Here is a 20,588-nt window from a genome sequence, read left to right on the forward strand (position 1 = left end):
CTTCCTTGACCCCTCCGCTCCTGGCATAGTGAACTCTCTAAATTCCCAAAATGCACTGTGCTTTTTCTAGTGCAGGGCCTTTGCACATGCTGCTCCCACTGTCAGAAGTGTTCTTCTTTTCATTGTGAAAGGCTAGTTCCTTTTATAATTCGGGGCTCATGTTATGTGTCACTTATAAAAAAGAGGCCTTTCCCGATCACTCATCTCAATGAGGTTTTCTTTTTAATTTAACTTTTCATTTTCAATTAATCATTAATATTTCAGAAAGTATATCAACATTGCCTAACATGCTGTTTTACACACAATAGATATATGATCAATGTTTGACATAAATATACATATCTTTAAAATATTTGGTTTAACCAGCTAAATTTTTAATATTTTATGAACTAATTAGCCCTAAGTCATGAATTTACCTGCTTTTTTTTTTTTTTTTGAGACAGAGTTTCACTCTCGGTGGCCATGCTGGAGAGCACTGGTGCGATCTCAGCTCACTGCAACCTCTGACTCCCAGGTTCAAGAGATTCTCCTGCCTCAGCCTCTTGAGTAGCTGGGATTACAGGCTCTTGCTACCACGCCCAGCTAATTTTTGTATTTTTAGTAGAGACAGGGTTTTGCCATGTTGGCCAGGGTGGTCTCAAACTCCTGACCTCAGGTGATCCACCCGCCTCACCCTCCCAAAGGGATTACAGGCGCAAGTCAGTATGCCCGGCCAGATTTACTTATTTTTTATGAGATTTAAAACATTTTTTAGAGATAAAGTCCTGCTATGTTGCCCAGGCTGGAGTGAAGTAGCTATTCATAGACATGATTGTTGCACACTACAGTGTTGAACTTCTGGGTTCAAGTGATCTTCCCACCTCAGCCTCCCAAGTAGCTGGGACTACAGGCACGTACCACTGAGTCCAGTGTATTTTTATAAGATTTTTTAAAAGATTACACATTCTAAATTATGACATCCACATGCCATTTACTTTTGTGTGGAATTATAAGGTGATATTTTAAATGATGGGAATGAACAACTTGACATGTATATCAGTAACCTCTAAACATCTATTTCAAACATCTATTAACTGAAAGTCATGATTACTCCAGCTCTTATACTAAGAACTTCCAGACATTAGAGCAATATACATATTCCAAAAGTGACCTAGTTCAATTTGACAAGTAAATAATTTTCCTATGTTTAGGTAAATTTGAAAAATATACATAATTACTACCTCATCCTAGTTAGAATCTCATTTATATTTATTCCACTATGTTCATGATTTTGTGACAAATTTAAAAGACATCGTATTATTAAAAGTGTATAAGATTAGCTCCCTCAACTCACTATGTCTAGTAATCATTCTGAATAAATAGGCACTGGCTTTGAATATGGCCTGTTCCAGTTTATGGACAGTTGTAGGCAAGTAAAGTTGTTGGGCAAAGAGGTGAGCTGTAGGATGACTGAGGGTAAATTGTCACTACTGTATATAAAGAAGACAAATGAGATGTAGGAAGAGATCTGTTATAATACTATATATGACATATCTATGTTTTTCATATATTTCAGAATTAGAGAAACAAAGGTATGTAATCTTTTCTAAGATGTATAGATGATTTACTTTTAAAAATATTTCTTGATTTATAATGTAAATAAGATTAAACGAATATGGGTTACTCTTGAATTTCAAAATTGGCACATGTAAATGAGCATTTTAATACAAATAATTAGAATATATTTATATCGTATATAAATCTACACAATGGAAGATACTACTAAAATTTTGCTCTATAGCACCTTACCCTAGAAAAAATAGAATTCTGGATTTCTCTTTAAAAAAATCACTGAGAATAATTAGATGATGACTGTAAAATAGGTTTTCCCATTACAATACTGCTTCTGTCATTCAAACTTCTGACAACAGTTGTAGCTGGAGACTGAAGCACTTTATGAGAAAGCCTCATTCTTCCATCAGCTGGGTCACATCCAAAGTATTTCACCTGAATTTCTTGGCCAACTTCTAATCCTAGGGCAGTAGGATGTTTAATCTTTCATTGATCAACTTGTGTGTTATAAAGCAGTACCGCAGTCATATTTGGATATAATTTTACCATTACACCAGTATCTCTGCTTTCAGTTATTGTGGCGGTATACCCTGCTCCAAATTCTAATTGCTGCTCCTGATCTTCCTTGCAGATTTCGGCAATCAAGTCTCTTGCCTCATGCATAGAACTGGGTGTTGATGCAAATATAGAAAACGTTTCTTCATCCACCTAATAGTTACAACTGTTTCAACCTGATGTTTTTTAAGTTATATCCACCCAGTCCAACAAGTTTTTCTAGTTTTGATAATGGAACCTGAACAGTTTCAACAACAGGTCCATTTTCTTTTCTAGATGTTTGAGATTTTGAAATAGTTTTGTTCATGATCTGTAATATCTCCTTTTTTGCCACTGAAGCTTGTTGAATAGCCTCCATTACAATTTTCATTGGTATTCCAGGTAATTTAATATCAGCGTGTAATGCAGTTATCCCTTTATTAGTGCCAGCTATTTTGAAGTCCATGTCACCACTGTAATCTTCAATTCCCAGAATATCTGTTAGCAAATGATAATCTTCTATTTCACCCTTCTCAAGATCAGTTTTGGTGGCCAATCCCATTGCTACGCCTGTGACAGTAGGTGAAATTGGACCCCCTGAATCCATTAATGCTAAACTTCCACCCCATCCAGATGCCATAGAACATGGCCCATTTGACTCTAGGACTTGAGATGTAACTCTTACAGTGATAAGAAAATATTTGGGAATAACATTTTACAAAGCTTTCTCAGCAAGAGCACCATGCCCAAGTTCTCTTCTATTTAAACCAGTGACTTTGACAATTAATTAGTTGCATAAGAAGGAAACTCATAGTATCCCATATATCCCATTTATAGCTATTATAACTTGATCCAACTTAATACTGGATTCTAATGAATCAAATGTAACAGTACAAAGCACCTGTGTTGGCCTCTTTGAAATAATTCTGATCCATGAAGGGTTTTAAATATATCTACCTCACAAGCTATATTCCTAAGTAAAGTCAAATCCCGACCATGGCATCTTTTGTATTCATTCAAAATAATACTTCTAAAAACTTCCTTTGCAACAACATTGAATAATTCTATTATTTCATATAGATCAACCTCTGGAAATATTTCTTTTAGTTGCTCCTCTGTATCTAATCTTATTTTGTTAACAGCTTCATCTCTGGAAATTTTATCATGTTCACAATCTGTAAAAACTGCATAGAGTCTCTCCATAGCAAGTTTATGAGCATGTTTCACAATCTCTGGTGAAGGGGTAAGTAACTTCTGAGGTGTCCTCTTGGTAACACCAATTTCTTTACCAACTGCTGGATGCCCTGAATTATTTGTTGGGTATATTTCACTCCCACTTTGACAGCATGGCAAAAGTCCTGCTGTAAAATGTTCTCTGCAGAGGCTTCCACATGACAATCTGACTTTTAGGTGCTCCAGCAACCACTACATGTAAAGTACTAGAAGACATTTCTTTTCTTGTTGGGTTAACAACACATTCTCCATCAGTCATTCCTGTTCATACTGCCCCAACAGGTCCATTCCAAAGAATATCTGATCATGAGAGGGCTACAGAGATGCCATTAATTGCTAAGACATCAAGCTCATTAATACCATCTACAGCTAACAGATTACAAGAACCTGTATATCATAGAAGTAGCCAGCTGGAAAGATAGGTCTAATTGAACAATCTATTATTCAACTTGTAAGAATTTTTTTTATCAGAAGTACCAATCTCTCTTCTCAGAGGGTTTGTGGGAATTCTACCTGCTGCAGCAGCCTTTTGTCTGTAGTCAACCACCAAAGGCATAAACTGGGAAGGTGAAGGTTTTGTTTTACTGACTGCTGTGACCATTACTGCAGTGTCACCTGACTGTACTACAGCAGAGCCATCTGCAAATCTGGCCAGCTTTCCAGAGGATATTTCTAATTTCCTGTTGCCCAAGTCCACGGCCACAGCTCAAGACCCTGTGCTACTCAATAGTGCTCACACCTGCAACTGGATGAGTGCCCGATCCCACCCTGGCAGACAGAAGGGACCATCGCTCAGCGGCCAGAGCTGGAGGCTCAGTGAGGTCTTAGCTTCCTCCTGCTATCCTCTGTAGCTATGCCTTAGTGTTTCCTTCACAGCACTTATTACAATTTGTAGTCATTTACTGATGTGATTATTGGTTATTATCCCTCATGAGTCTCACAGCTAAATGACAGCAGGGATCAAGTCTGTCTTCCTCCCTGTGTCACAGTTGTATCTGGCACCAAGCACATACAAGGCATTTGATAAGTATTCTTTAACATAATGAAAATGAAGTACATTTATAACACTGTTCTTTCTACCCAAAGAGAACACAAAAGATTATGGACTTCCATTCTGTGTCAATATATTCAACAGGATAGAAGAAATATCACAACTGAGGGCTGCAAAACACTGAAAGTTATCAACGCTTGTTCTCTAGAGATCCTTGTTAAACAATGTCCCATCCATCAAGGGTGAATTAAATTTGTCCCTGGCTTGAGGACAGAATAAGATGACTTCACCCGGCCCCTTATAAACTTATAATTTTATGAAAAATCCATAAGCTCTCATCTTTCCAGCACTCTGATAACAAGGTAATTACCCTTTTAATGAAAAAGGAACCCTTTTTATATCTATCCCCATTGAATTATGGACCTCAAAATTGAATTGGAGTCTAATAGATATCAAGCACAACTACCTGCCAGTTCCTAACAAGGATGACGGAAAAAAAAAAAGAAAAACATAGTGATATCAGGGGAGCCAAGGGGCAGTGTGACAGGGTGTCCTTCCTGCCTTCTCTGATGACCCTTTGCTATCAACACCAGTTCTGCCTTTTGTGCCTTACTCAGTTTGTAAGCCAGACTGCAACAGCAGAAAAGTCATTAGTCACCCTTCCCTATCTGTTCCATGGGCTTTGAAATGAAGCCCCGGTTCAGGTTCCCGTTTACGTGACTTTCTCCATTCCTACTATGTTGACCTTAATCAAAGCGCTGGGCTCGGTCCTGACAACACGTTCAGATCCCACACTGCACTAGCCCTGCTCCAGAATCTCAATCTATTTTCCCAGTGTCCTAAGACCTGTCAAAGCCCCTGTCACCAGCCTCTTCCGCTACTGACTGAGCTCTTACATCGAAGGACTAATTAATGGAACCACAACACCAACACCCCACATGAATTGCACCCAGAGTCCACAATCTATACTCCTTCCCCATGCTCCTTCAGTTTATCGATGCCGCTTAATTATCAGTAGTGGCTCAGATTAAGCCCTAAACATTTAGCTACCCTGTTCCACAGCCAAGACTGTTACTCTCACTCCTCCCTCCTAGGTCTTGCCTAACTCCCCCCATTTCAGATATTTTATAGCTGAGTCTATCCAAGTTGTCACTCACAGCTAAATTCAGACTTTTACTTCTTCTTCACATTTTAATCCTTTGTGATCTCTTTTTATGCAATTGCCAGTTTAGAGGCATAATCTTGTGAACCTTTTACCTTCTGGACAGTAGCATTGGAAAGTTCATTACTTTCAGTTACGATACAACATTGAGTGACAAATGCAGCTTCGGAAAGCGGAACACCTTTTTTCTCCTTGAGAGTCTTTGCACAACTTTCCATATTTGGAACCCAAGGACATTTCCTTTCTCTCTCTGCTAACATGGAGTACAGAAAGGTTACATTAGCTAATAAAAGCCCTCTGCTGACAAAAGATGCTTTTGAAAAGTCACTCGAAAAGGGAGCTCTGTCGATAGCTTTATTAAAATAAAATGCCACATCTTTGTGAAGTTAAAAGTCTCTGGATTGTGGTTAAAAGTCTGGTCTGCTCCAAATACAATGGAAAGTCTTTTAAAAGCCATGTGTTTCTTAAGCTGGCCTCACCATACATAACAGGTAGAATAAAAATCTAGACTCTCCCCGCCCATCCATCTTTTCTTTTGTGTGTCATGTAGAGGTTCCCATGTGAAGGAAAGATCTCCAGAATAAGATGAGAGATAGCTTTTATAAGAACACCAAATGATAGAAATTATGGAAATCATGATATTGAAATAATGTCTTCCAAGTTAAAACAATCAGGTACATTTTTGCTTATCAGATAGTCAAGAATAGCTAAATTTGAATGTTGGTCAGAATTCAAGGAAATGTTATTCCCACGTATGTTGCTAGAAGAGTAGTACATTTGTACCGCCTTTCTAATGGGAATTTTGATAGTGTATATTAAAGTGTGAAGTGCAGATGTCCTTAAATTCAGTGATTCCTCTTCAAGGTATGCTACATACTTGCACATGTATAGAAAGCAGCCTCTACACGATGCTCATTACAGCATTGTTCATTATAGTAAAAATATTGAGACTCATCAAAATGCCTATCATCAGGGGAATGATCTATGCACATATATGCAGCAATTTAAAATAATGAGGAAGACTTACACTACAATGACCTAGGAAGATACCTACACAACAATACAAATAGCATAATCCCACGTGTATTAAAAAGAGAAACCAAGGCCAGACACGGTGGCTCATGCCTGTAATCCCAGCACTTTGGGAGGCCATGGTGGGTGGATCACCTGAGGAGTTCGAGACCAGCCTGGCCAATGTAGTGAAACTCCGTCTCTACTAAAAAAAAATACAAAAATTAGCCGGGAGTGGTGGCATGCACCTGTAGTTCCAGTTACTCAGGAAGCTGAGGCAGAAGAATCACTTGAACCCGGGAGGCAGAAGTTGCAGTGAGCCGAGGTCGTGCCACTGCACTCCAGCCTGGGTGACAGAGCAAGACTCTGTATCAAAAAAAACAAGTTAAATCTTTATATATAAAAATATATGCACAAAATAAATATATATTTATTTAAATGTATATAAAAAGGTGAATAAAATATTTGCAAATTATATATCTGATAAAGTTGGGAAGAAAATATTTGTAAATAATTATCTGATACGTGATTTGTGAATATATATTATTCACAAATAGCTGATTACATATATGAGGTATTTACTTGTAAGTTATATATATCTAATAATCATATATCTGATATATATCTAATAACATATACAAATATCTCTATATGTATTTGTAAGTCACATATCACAATATATAAAGAATGCTTACAACTCAAAAAAAGGGCAAATAACCCAGTTAAAAAATAACAAAAGGTTTAAATAGACATTTCTCCAAAGAAGATATATGAATTGCCAATAGGCACATTAAAAAATGCTCAAGATCGTTAGTCACTGGGAAAATCAAAGTCAAAATCACAATCAGAGAATACTTCATGCCTATTAAGATGCTTATGGTCAAACAGACTGACAATATAACAAATGGCAACAAGGATGTGGAAAAGTTGGAATCCCCAAACTTTACTGATGGGAATGCAAAATGGTGCAGCTGCTGCAGAAAACAGTTTGGCAGTCCAACAAAAAGTTAAAGATAGTTACCATATCATCCACCAATTTCATTCCTAGATATATACCAAAGAGAATTAAAAACAGGCATTTACATAAATACTTATACAATAATATTCATAAAGCATTATTCATAATAGCCAAAAATTGAAAACAACCCAAATGTCCATCAACTGATAAACAGATAAACAAAATATGGCATACATAAAATATTATTCTGCCATAAAAAGGGATGAAATACTAACATATCTACAAAATGTATGATCCCTAAAGACATTATGCTAAAATGACACAAGTCAAACACAAAATGCTTTTCATATGATTCCATTTATATGAAATGTCCACAAGAGGCAAATCCATACGGACAGAAAGTAAATTAGTGGTTGCCAGGGGCTGAGGAGTGGGAGGAATGGGAAGTGACTACTAAAGGAATGATGAAAATGTTCTAAAATCAGATAGTTGCACAACTGTGTGAAAACACTAAGAACCGCTGAACTGTACATTTTTAAAGAGTGAATTTTATGGCATGTGGATTATATCTCAATAGAGCTGTTATTTTAAAATAAATAAAAATTGTAAAAGGTCTTGAAAAGTACCTACCAAGCCAGTAACAGTGGTTATGTAGGGAAAGGGAATTAATATATTTTTAAGAGTAAGAATAGATTCACAAACCCTGGGCAATATGATGAGACCCCCGTCTCTACAAAACATAAGTTAAAAGTTAACCGGGTATAGTGGAGCACACCTATAGTCCTAGCTACTCAGGAGGCTGAGGTGGGAGGAGTTCGAGGCTCAGTGAGCCATGATTGCACCACTGCACTCCAACCTGAGTGAGAGAGCAAGATCCTGTCTCCGGGAAAAGAAAAAAAAGAAAAAGAATACATGTGTATTAGTCCATTCTCACACTGTTATGAAGAAATACCCAAGACTGGGTAACTTATAAAGGAAAGGGCTTTAATTGACTCACAGTTACGTATTGCTGCCGAGACCTCAGGAAACTTAGGATCATGGCAGAAAGCAGAGGAGAAGCAGGCACCTTATTCACTAGGTGGAAGGACGAAGTGAATGCAAGCAGGGAAAATGCCAGACACTTGTAAAACCATAATCTTATGAGAACTCACTATCACCAGAACAGCATGGGAGGAACCGCCCCCATGATCCAATTACCTCCACCTGGTCCGGCCCTCGACACATGAGGATTATGGGGATTACAATTCGAGTTCAGATTTCAGTGGGGACCCAGAACCAAACCATATCAACATTCATATATTTCTTTTTACTTACATAATTAAAAATACATTTGAAAAGAAAGAAAAGTCCTAAGCACCACTTGAAATGGTGGTGTATTATGAGAAATGTATAGCAGTGTGTTTTACTCTTTTTAATTTACAACCTAAGAATAAATATTTATTGTAGAAAAATATGCATTCGAGGACACTTTTCTAGGCCCTTGGTATATAAAAATGCATAAGCCATATTCCTTTTCTTCTAAGACTTTATGGTGCATATCAGAGTAGAGGCATGTACACAGCCAATTGTTAAATAGTGTGATAAATGCTATGCTACTAACATCTGTCTCTAGCTCTGGAAGCACAGGGACAAGGGACCCAGGGAAGAGGAGCTGAACTTTAAAAGATAAGCAGAAGTTAACCAAGCAGAGAACAGCTAAGGCAGATAGGCAGTGAGAACAATGCGGGAAAGGCCTGCCAGTATGCTGGTGCATGGAGTTTTCTAAGAACAGCGAACATCAGTGGCTGTGATCCTAAAAAAATGTCTTGTGGGCTGGCCATGGTGGCTCATGCCTGTAATCCCAGCACTTTGGGAGGCCGAAGCGGGTGGATCATGAGGTCAGGAGATCGAGACCATCCTGGCTAATATGGTGAAACCATGTCTCTACTAAAAATGCAAAAAAACAAAATTAGCTGGGCACGGTGGCGGGTGCCTGTAGTCCCAGTTAATCGGGAGGCTGAGGCAGAAGAATGCTGTGAACCTGGGAGGCAGAGCTTTCAGTGAGCTGAGATCGGGCCACTGCACTCCAGCCTGGGCGACAGAGTGAAACTCCATCTCAAAAAAAAAAAAAAAAAGTCTTGTTGGGGAGATTCTTGCAGATGAAAGGGTTGACTGGAATCAGACTAAGAAGAGCCTTAAGTAATACCTTGCTAAGTAGTAAGGTCGTTATTATATCGACTAGACCAGATGGAAAGAGACTAGAGACAGGGAACTCAGTTAGAGATTCCTGAATTAACCAGGCAGGAGAGATGAGCTTGTGAACAAGAATAGGGGCAGTGGCAGTGAAGTGGGAGATCAGATTCATGAAATCTTTCATAGAATAGGCAGGACTCTGTGGGAGGGAGAAGGGGATGTGGTAGTGACTCCCAGAAGCCATTAGTTGTCAGAGCACATATGGGAAGATTATAGTCAGACTAGTTTGCCCCTCAGGAAATAAAATGGAGCTGAAAGAGTTTCATGTCCAATAGGAGAAAATATGTCCTACACTTCACATGCCTCTGGATAGACAGACTCTCTCAAGCTCTTGTGACATTATGTGCTGGTGTAAAGGATTATTTGTTAACATTAGAATTAAGCCGATAATAGAGTATGTACCATGCACTGTATCAAGTGCTTTACATGCATAATTTTATTGCATCCTCAGGACACTGTTTTGTAGAGATAGAAAACTAAGGCTTACTGATACTAAGAAACTAAGTTCAAACCCAGGCAGCCTGACTTTAGAGGCCAATGTTATAAACTTCTGTGCTCTCCTGCCTCAGACAAGATGCCTCTGAGAGATTAAGTTAAGCAGCTTCACTTATTTACTTCCAACATAGTCAAGCCAGATAATAAACTCATCCTCCTTTCTCTCTCTGCTGATCCAATGCACATCCAGAGCATTCATCACTTTCTCCCAGTTGAGATCAAAGTGACTCTTCAATCTTCTCAGTGACTTTCAGGATGTCAGCCATGGCCACGTGAGGCAGGTGCATCCATCAGTGAGCAGCACAGCTCTCTAGCCTTCCAGGGAATCCAGGCAATAATGAAGGGTATTCCAGCCATTCTTTTAGGCCAATGAGATTATTCGACCTAATATTTGGAGAGTCAGAGACCCACTATGGGAAATGTAGGTTGTTTTTTACTACCTAGCATATATTTACTCCTTTTTGGTTAACATCATCCCTTACTTTTATATGGAAGACTATATGTGGTCTAGGTTTGGTCCATGTAGTTGGGCTGAATGCACTTCATGTCTGCCTTCATGGGTGAGTGCATGATTCAGGCCTGACCAATCAGAGCATCTTATCTCCTTTTCCCTAGTAACTGGCTCAGGGTTGGGCATATGATGCAATTCATTCCACTGAGAGTCAAGTCCAGGACACTTTTTCAAATCGACCAGTAAGAAAAAAAGCCCTCTATTTCACATGTTTAGACATATAAAGAAGAATCCAGGGACATCAACAGGGCAAGACTCTCTCTGAGCAGGTAGCCAAAACAGAGGGATAAAGAACCAAAATACGGAAACATGGAAACGTTGAGCCCCTGAATCAAGCTGTTCCTGAAACCTAAGAAGAACTTTTCTGTTGGATACACAAGCCAGTACATTTCCCTCAATGTTTAAGCTATTTTGAATATCTGACAACCAAAAACAAACAAAAAAATTAATCAGAATAAAGAAAAACTGAAAAAACTTGTCTCAAGAACAACTAGAAAGTTCTGAGTGGGCAGCTAGCTAGCTTGCTTGCAAAAGAAACATTTAGAGGGGGCCGCTACTTTCAAGGCATTTACCAGGAAGATCTACCTAGGAGAAGCAGCTAATGTAAGAGCTGTCACACCAGGAAATGCTCAGCATTGGCCTTTAAATAGTACATTACATAGAGGAGCTGTGGGGCCTCAGCAACCAAAGAGAAGGTTAAATAATCTCTGTGCCCATAGCGTGACTCCTGTCAGCCCAGCTTTCTCACATTCTGGTAAATACAATTTCTTGTATCCTGACATCACACATGTAAGTCGTCCCTCTCAAAATGTCCACCCTCATCAAGCCCAGGTGTTTAAATCCTAGGCATTTCAAGACTCACCTCTAGTTTCACCTCCTCCAAGGAATCTTTCCTGGTCATTTCAGCCTTTATTGGCATCTTCTTTGAGTTCCTATAATGCTTAACCTTAATACCACCTAATGGGATCCAGGCAAAAGACTTGAGTTTGCATATTTGGTTGGGAAGATATTCCTGGAGCTTGATATTCATCTGTGTCAAAGGTCCATGGGGAGAACACAAAAAGAGGAATTTTAGGTTACTGCCAAGTCCACAACAGGTATGGATTTTAATATTGCAGGGAGAGAATGATAATATTCTATGATTTTGCAGTTCTACAGAGGGTATACGTAGGGAAAGAACACGTACTCGCCATGAGTGAGTCTAGGCATTTAGCCTTGAGTGGGGGCAACTGCAGCTTCCGTCATTCCTCCAAAGGGTTGAGAATTTATGCAGAGCTGTGGGTGCAGTGCTGTCAGACACCCTGCAGAGGTGATGCCAAGAGTAAGGCTAAATACGCCATTGTTGAGAGGGAGTCCAGAAAGTCAGACTTCAGCAAACACCAGAGAATCTATTGAACTGCTCTGATGGGAGGATCTGTAAGAGCAATGCTGAATAGTAACATCCCTGATAAGAGACATCATGGAGAGTAGCTGCTGGACTTGTGCCCACAAACAACAAGAAAATCCTTTGCCTGGAGCTGCCTCTGCAAAGAGCAGTTAGACTCTAGCTGGAGAGTCTGACAGAGAAACACTCCCTAGCAGAGGCTCAGCTTCTTGCGTTTCCAGCATGAGAGGCTGTGTGGTTTTGTGTTCAAGATCACAGACTCTGAACTGACACACCTGGCTGGAATAATTCTCTTCCCCTGACTACTGTATGACCTTGGGGAAATCTCTTAATATCACTCTAAGCAACAGTTTTATCATTCATAAAATAAGGATAATACTACCACCTCACAGGGATGTTAGACAGATAACATGAGATAATACATATAAATGATTTTACTCCATGCCTGGCACAAGGTAAATGGCTCAGTAAGTGTTAGGCATCATCATCATTATTGTCATTATCCAGGGGAAGATTGTGGGGATTAGAAGGCACACTTGTTGGTATGTTGAGACACCTTCATTGAAAAGACAGAATAAGAAACTCCTCCCTGAAACCTAGAGCAGATGGTGGCCCAGGATTGACTGGGGACTCACACTGATCATTGAGAATCTACGTTGTAGAAACCTCAGATTCCTATTGCATAGGTGTCCTACAAAGAAAGGTTACAGAGATTCTATCTTGAATTGTTTGTGAATTTTTCCACATGCATTAGTTTTGCTGGATTATAGACTTCTATAACACAACTATATGTTTCACTTCTTATTAAATCTCTCACAGGGTCTAAGTCAAAGTCAAAGGACCATCATTGATCCACTGATTGGCACTAGAGTGGTTGGCCTAGAGTGGGTGGACATAGTCATTCTCAGTTTCAGAAAATCTTGCACCCCATCAGAAAAGCATAAGAGGAAACATGAAAATTAAACAGAGGATGCAGCAACATAACAGTTCTATAAAGATAGTACATACTGGGAGTCTAAAAAATACCCATATCTCTTGACATAATTCTATTTCTAGGAAATCATCCTACTGAAATATCTAAAGAGTAGAAGAAACTTTATGAAGAAAGCCATTCTTTGAACAGAATATATAAGCAGAAAAATTTTGAAACAATCTAAATATCAAAAATAGAGGATATGTTATATAAACTATGAATCTTCTTCCATGTAAACCTGCTATTAAAAATAATGCTTAAGAAGCATTTTCAAAGGTTTAACAAGTGCTTATAACATAATGTTCAGCAACAAACAATTGTATACAAACTAGGATCTCAATTATGTTCAAGTGTGTAGAATATTGACAGTGGGCATTTCTGATTTGGGGTGTTTCTAATTTTCTTGTTTGAACTTTCTATTTTATATTTTTCAAGTTTCCTGCAATAGTAATGTTTTACTTTTATAATCAAAAAACTATTGAAATATTACTTTAAATTATGCATGTGAAAAGATTACCTGGTCCAGGTGGTCATTGCACGCAGCTGAAGGTGTTAAATCTAGCTAGACTCTGGTCTGGGTCTTGAGAGCTTAATATCTATGCCCCACCTTCCCTGCCAAACAGGTTAGCAAGCTGGCAAGCTGGCAAAGGAGCCTAGCCTCTTCCTCCCTACAGGACACTGCAACATCAAAACAAAGCCTTCTAAATACTCCCCTAAGGAAGACTAATATCTGTGATGTAGCTACTCTCTTCTGAGACATAGAGGAAAAAAAATAGGTCTCTCTCATAACAAGACACCATTCCCTTCTCAGGTTAACCTGCCATTACCTTCCAACACATAGAAGCAGAAGGCTGTTTCTGCAGCCCTATCCTACCCAGTCAGCCCTCTGTGTGCTCTTAACTGCTATTCTCACTGCAGACCACCATTTTCAGACAAAGCTCTGAAAAGTCCCTCAATGCCCAAGAGCCACAGGTTGTGTTTGTGTTAATTACTACAGTGCTCAGTTCACAATATCACTTAATAAAAAGTAATAATTTTCAAGAATAGATTCACAATCTTCTCAGTTATCAGAACAGTGAAAGTGATTTATTGCTTATTGGAACAGTATTATAAATGTTGGTTTTGTTTTAATACTTCATTGATGAATCACATAATAGTTTATAAAATCATATTTTTACCTGATACACTTAGTTGGCCATGTTTTGCTGATTACAACAAACAGATGAAAAAGAATTTGAGTTATTTCCTTTTTCCTTCAGTATCTCAAAGGATGTTCACTGTGAATATTGACAAAATAATTTATTATTATTTTCCTAGATTCTGACCATCTGTCTGCTAATCAATTCATTAGAAATTCAACTCAAAAAGAAAGTTTTTGGAGATAGTATGTTAATATACCAGTTTAGAGAAAACAACATACAATTACTTTTGCACAAGGTCAGTTGGAGAATAGTTTGAGAACTGTCTAGAGACAGCAAGATATTCTCAAGATGCTCCAAGTATCCATTCTGACTCTATGACTATTCTGAGCACAAACTCAGGATTTTAGTTTCCTTCACTAATACCTTGTAATAAAAAACCTCCATGTATTATTTATGAGAACAGTTAAGCAGATAAATAATAAAGTCTCCTGACACTTCAAAGGAAAATGAAGAAAATATGAGTAAATATAAAATCAATTCATCAGAGACATTTTTAAATTCCAGCTGTTAGAGTCAGAAAGAATCGCAGAAGATCATTTCACTCCACCTCCTGGCTTTATGCTGATAAGGTACTACGCTATCCATATGAGCGAAGATGAAGCCCCAGGTTAAGGGGCAAGCCTGTTGCCATACAGCTGGTTAGCACCAAGAAGCAAAGTGAAGTTAGATTTCAGTTTCTAGTATCCTCATACTGGCCTCTTCCCAATGAGCCAAGCTACTTCTCTTTTAAAAATAATTCTGTCTGGAGCATTAAGGGGGCCATCCGTACTGATTCTTCATGTTTTAAATACATATTGTTTGCCAGTCATTATGCTAATAAGAATACAAAAAGAAAACTATATGTAGTATCAGCACTTGAAGACCTCACAATCCAGTAAGGAAAATGTCAACATGAACAATACCCATATGATACTTGCATAGCAATATGAGCACAGTGCTGCGGGAACATAGAAGATGGAGCAATAAATTCTGCCAGGAAAGTGTTAAAAAGTTTCACAGAAGAGCTAGGCCCCAAAGGATGAGTAAGAGGTATTTAGGCAGAAGGAATGATGAGAACAAAGGCATGGATGTGAACAACATGTTTGAGGAGCAGCAAGCATACAGCATGAAAGATACTGCACATCTAAAGCAAAACAGCCTTTGCTTTTACACAGACCTATCATGGTAAATCATCCTCACAGCTGTACACATTTAGGTAATCTCTATATTCCCCAGCCCTTCTAAAGAGCATCATTGTGTTCTCCTTGCCTGTATCCATGCTGTGCCCTCTGTCAAGAAAGGCCTTACCCTTTTCCTCTATGCCAACTCCCCACTGTCCCTCCTGATACATCTACAATATTACTTCTTCTCCAACCTCCCTGGGAGAGTTAATTACCTCTTCGTTTGTGCTCCTATAACAACTTTTACATCTCTTGTAAGAGATTACTTGAATTATTTGCTTACGTACATGTCTATCTCCCAAATAAGTCTAAAAACGGTAGGATTCTAAATAATTATATGTTTGATAAATATGAATGAATGACGTTTTCTATGGAAAGCTCAGTGCTAAGGGTGATAGAGAGATAATATGCACATACGCACTCTCAAGGGAAATAGACAGACACATAGATAATTTATAAGTAGAGGAATAATTCTTAGAATAGAAACTCCCAGGGAAACATTTTCACTCAACTGAAAATCTAACTGCAATCTACAGATTTTCACATACAACCACTTGGCATTGACTTAAAACTCCACCTAGATAGGTTCATAAACTCAGATCCTTTTCTTGTTACGTTCTTAGAGCTCATAAAAGGTGGTCTGAAAAGGCCATTCTTTGGGTATAATTTAGTCATATTAAACAGAATTGTAAGGGAGAGAAAATGACTGTCTAGTCCTTCATTACTGGGCATGTAATCCATTAAAAAGGTGTTAAGCTCATTGGTAAGTGTAAAAATGAGAGGAAATGAGTCAACTGACAAAAAATGCAATAGACAATAAACTAAAATTAATGCTTCACAAATTCTCACCTTCTCTGCCTTATTGTCTCAATTTGTTGTTCTCATAAATTATCAGAAAGTAAAGCACAGCCACTGCTCCTAAAAATAAAAATCTTATTAAACTTATTATGCATAAAACTGCCTGAAGACATTGGCTCTCCTTTGACCTCATGAGTTACTCAAGATACTCAATCCCAGGGTTCAAAAAATATATCTCATTAGCAGTACGAGATGTCAGCCGATATGTTATTAAACTGTCTGTCACTCAAGCCTCAATTCTGAAAAATACCTAGGTCACCTAATCCTTTATGCCACCCACATCTTTTCACATATAATAACAGGAACTTTAGTGCCTGGAATTGTTATTAATAATAATTCCAAAAACTCAATCATTTCTGGGATGCCTCTGAATTAATGGGAAAGAGGCTACTATCTGCCCGACAAATTGCTACCCACCGGTAAAAGATGATTGATAGAGGATAGATAATGTATTAGCCTCCTTGGGCTATGTCATAATCCATTCAGCTGGCTATAACAAAACACCATAAACCAGATAGCTTATAAACAACAGAAACATATTTCTCACAGCTCTGGATTCTGGGAAGTCCAAGATCAAGGCACTGGCAGATCTGCTGTTTGGTGAAGGCCTACTTTCTGGTTCACAGATGGCAACTTCTTGATATGTCCTCACATGGCAAAAGGGGCAAGAGAGTTCTCTGGGGCCGCTTTTATAAGGGCAGGAATCCTATTTCTGAGGGACCTGCCCTTCATGACCTAACTACTTCCCCCACCTCCCAATACCACCACATTGAGGATTAGGGTTCGACATATGAATCTGGGGGTTACACAAACATTCAGACCATAGCAGACTATCTTAAAAACCACAAACTGGGTGGCTTAAATGATAGAAATTTATTTTTTCAAACTTTTGCTAGCTGAAAGTCCAAGATGAAGGTGTCATCAGGGTTAGTATCTAGCAAGGCCTCTCTTCCTGGCTTGCGGGTCACTGCCTTCTTGTGGAATGCTCACATGACTTTTTCTCTGTGCACTGACAGAGAAAGAATGAAATGAGCTCTCTGGTATCTCTTCCTCTTTGTATAAGGTATTGGATTACGGCCCCACCCTTATAAGCTCATTTAACCTTAATTATCTCCTTAAAGGCCCTATCTCCAAATACAATCACCTTTGGGTTAAGGCTTCAAAATATGAATTTGATGAGAGACACAATTCAGTCCATAACAGATAGACGGATGGATGGATGTGGATGGATGGACAGATGCATGGATGGATGTATGGATGGATGCATGGACAGGAGGGAGGGAGGGAGAGAGGGAAGAAGAGAAGGAAGGAAAGAAGGAAGGAAGGAAGGAAGGAAGGAAGGAAGGAAGGAAGGAAGGAAGGAAGGAAGGAAGGAAGGAAGGAAGGAAGGAAGGAAGGGAGGGAGGGAGGGAAGGAGGGAGGGGCGGAGGGAGGGAGGAAGGGAGGGAGGAAGGAAAAAGGCAGGGAGGAAGGGAGGGAGGGAGGAAGGGAGGGAGGGATATGATTAACTCATGAAGGAGGCCTTAACCCGAAGGTGATTGTATTTGGAGATAGGGCCTTTAAGGAGATAATTAAGGTTAAATGAGCTTATAAGGGTGGGGCCACGAAGGAGGTAGGACTACAGTCAGACTTAAATCTGCTGGAAGCAAACTATTGCCTGTGAGGTAAAAAATTGAAAAGTGTTAGAAAAGCCTCACATTGCTCCAACATGCTGCACATAAACACACATGGGCCACAGTGCCTAAAATTTCATATTAATCAAAGATTCAACAAACATTTATCAAGGAAGAACTTTCTATCTGGCACTGAACTAGTGTTAACAGAGTATGTTAACTGAATTCCTCGCTGAAGACATTTACATTCTAATATGGATGAAAAAAATCTATGTATAAGAAAGTTGTTCTTAACCTGAATTACACAAAGGATCACTTGTGAGACTTTAAAAAAATACATATTCCATAATCATATCTTCTGAATCTAAACAGCCTGAGGGACGCCTTGGGCATTGAGATATATATATATATATATATATATATATATATATATATATAAAACATCTCTCTAGGGGATTCTGAAGCACAGCAATATGAAAATCCCGTCCAGACCTGAGATAAGCATTGGCCTTTTCTTCTAAACACTAATGACTCTAGAAGATAATATGTGAAGAACCTACTACCTCAGTGTAAATAAACTCTCTAGATGGCTAGCAATAAATGATCCAGAACAATATGAGACTACTGGGCAAGAGAAGGCATGATTGATTTCAGATAATGCACATTAAACTTGATAGAAGACATGAAATCCCTTTCTAAACATAAAAGATTATTATTACTCAGTAGGTCACCATTTTACAAGGCAGATCATTTCATTTTAAGAGCTTCCAAATACTGAGCCAACACATGGTTCTTTTTTGTAACTTTCTTCCAATGTGTCTAGGTCTATACTTTTCAGTGCATGCCTTCTCCAGAAGTCTTCAGGGTGAGGTTCCACAATGCCTTATGTCTAGAACATAGCCCTCTGAAGCTCCTGAGCAAATCTGGACCAAGGCTGATCAAGATCACTAGGCTTAGCAGCAGAAGTATTTTAGGAGTCTGGAATTAATTTTGTGGCCATTATCCCAGGCTTCAGTGGGTTATAAGCCCAGGGCAGCTGAATATCTGTTACACTGCAGTGTTCCTTTTCATCCCGCCTGCTGCCAGCCCTCAGTCTAACCCATTCAACTGACTTCTATCTGGGGTTCCTGTTCTCCACTAGAGCTCTCACAGGAACCCCAGCCTGTTTGGTTGGTCTGATACTCTGTCCAGTCATTGCCACCTGCACACTTCAGGGCTGGGTTCCATTCCCTATACATCTAGTCAGTGGCTGGGTGATATTTCCTTACTATTGACATGCCTGAGCTGCTATATGGACTCCTGGCTTAGATCAATTGATTCTCAGATGGGATAGTTCTACCCCCAATAGAATGTTTCAGAAACTGTTGATGACATATTTGGTTGTCATAACAGTAACATCTGCCTCCTTCTACAACATCACCACATGTTTACTGGCATTTAGAGTGTGCAGGCCAGAGAAAACAGACATCCCACAATGAAAGCACTGTATAATCCACCCAAGGACTCGTTGTACTGTGTTCTCAAACACTCATATAGATGAAAAACCTCTCTGTTAGTATCTGAGCCTAGAAGCTAACTCGGTTTCACACATAATCTCAAAGTACTTTTTGCAGCACGTTTTAATATACAACTAATTTTCCAGGACAGTTTCTACTCTGTAAATCATGGGGAGGAAACTTTACCAAAAATTGTTCACCATCCTGAAAATCACTTCACCAATACTACAATGACATTCTTGCTATTTGAGTCACAAGTACAAAGCTCCTGTGACAGTCTGCATTTGCAATTTCCATTCTTCATGTAGGTATAGCATCTGACTAACTCATCATGTCTTTTAGTAACCAAGCTCAAGCACTTATGTATTGACATATATATTATGTTACTTTTAATTATTTTACACTTTTAAACCTTTATATAAAAATTAGGGCATGATATTAATTTATTTTCTGTGTGAAATTAGGTATGTAGAGATATTGTATTACCTAAAAATTATATTATCTTTGAAAGTAAAAAGGGAACTACAAAATATCTGTTGGAAAGGGGACATTAGGTCTGATAGGTTTACGTTCAGTATTAGTCTTTATCCAGAATACAGTGAATATTCTCAATAAACCCTGTAGATTCCAACCATACCCTTTCATGGCTTGGCCCTTACAGCTGCATCAGTTCCTGCACTTCAGCTCCCAACAAGGCATCCTGCAGGCCAAGGATGTCTCAGGATGCCTTGCAGACAAATCTACCCATTGGCAGATGCCATCCTATAATTCAAAAATAAATCCTAAAAATTATTTGTGTAATTCATTTGAATTAAAAGTTTGATTCAGCAATAATAGCATAAAGAGATTGGTTATTAGTTTTAAAACCTATATTTCAATAATGCTTTCACATATATTGATTTCATTTGATATTCACAACAACACGATGAGATGATAGAGAAGATTGTGAATTTTTTCAAATTATACTTTAAGTTCTGGGATACATGTGCAGAACGTGCAGGTTTGTTACATAGGTACACATGTGCCATTGTGGTTTGCTGAACCCATCAACCCATCATCTACATTAGGTATTTCTCCTAATGCTATCCCTCCTCTAGCCCCCACCCCCGACAGGCCCCAGTGTATAATATTCCTCTCTCTGTATCCGTGTGTTCTCATAGTTCAACTCCCACTTATGAGTGAGAACATGCAGTGTTTGGTTTTCTGCTCCTGTGCTAGTTTGCT

The 20,588-nt window shown here is 38.7% G+C and overlaps 1 long non-coding RNA gene and 1 pseudogene across 7 annotated transcripts in view; both read right to left on the reverse strand.

Moving 5' to 3' along the window:
- Positions 1-20,588, reverse strand: part of LOC105477617 (uncharacterized) — a 502,411-nt gene that overhangs the window by 182,971 nt on the left and 298,852 nt on the right. For 5 of the 7 annotated variants that reach the window (XR_011620199.1, XR_011620195.1, XR_011620200.1 and 2 more), the window contains one exon: positions 11,541-11,708. The exons of 1 other annotated variant lie outside the window; for it this stretch is intronic. This is a non-coding gene — a long non-coding RNA (uncharacterized lncRNA). Of the gene's footprint in view, positions 1-11,540; positions 11,709-11,864; positions 13,173-20,588 lie in introns of those variants that run through there. One more of the 7 variants, XR_011620201.1, reaches the window with a different exon arrangement.
- On the reverse strand, positions 1,778-4,424 carry LOC105477616 (polyribonucleotide nucleotidyltransferase 1, mitochondrial pseudogene; annotated as a pseudogene).

The sequence above is a fragment of the Macaca nemestrina genome, chromosome 2 (genome assembly GCF_043159975.1).
Source record: "Macaca nemestrina isolate mMacNem1 chromosome 2, mMacNem.hap1, whole genome shotgun sequence".
NCBI lineage: Eukaryota > Metazoa > Chordata > Mammalia > Primates > Cercopithecidae > Macaca > Macaca nemestrina.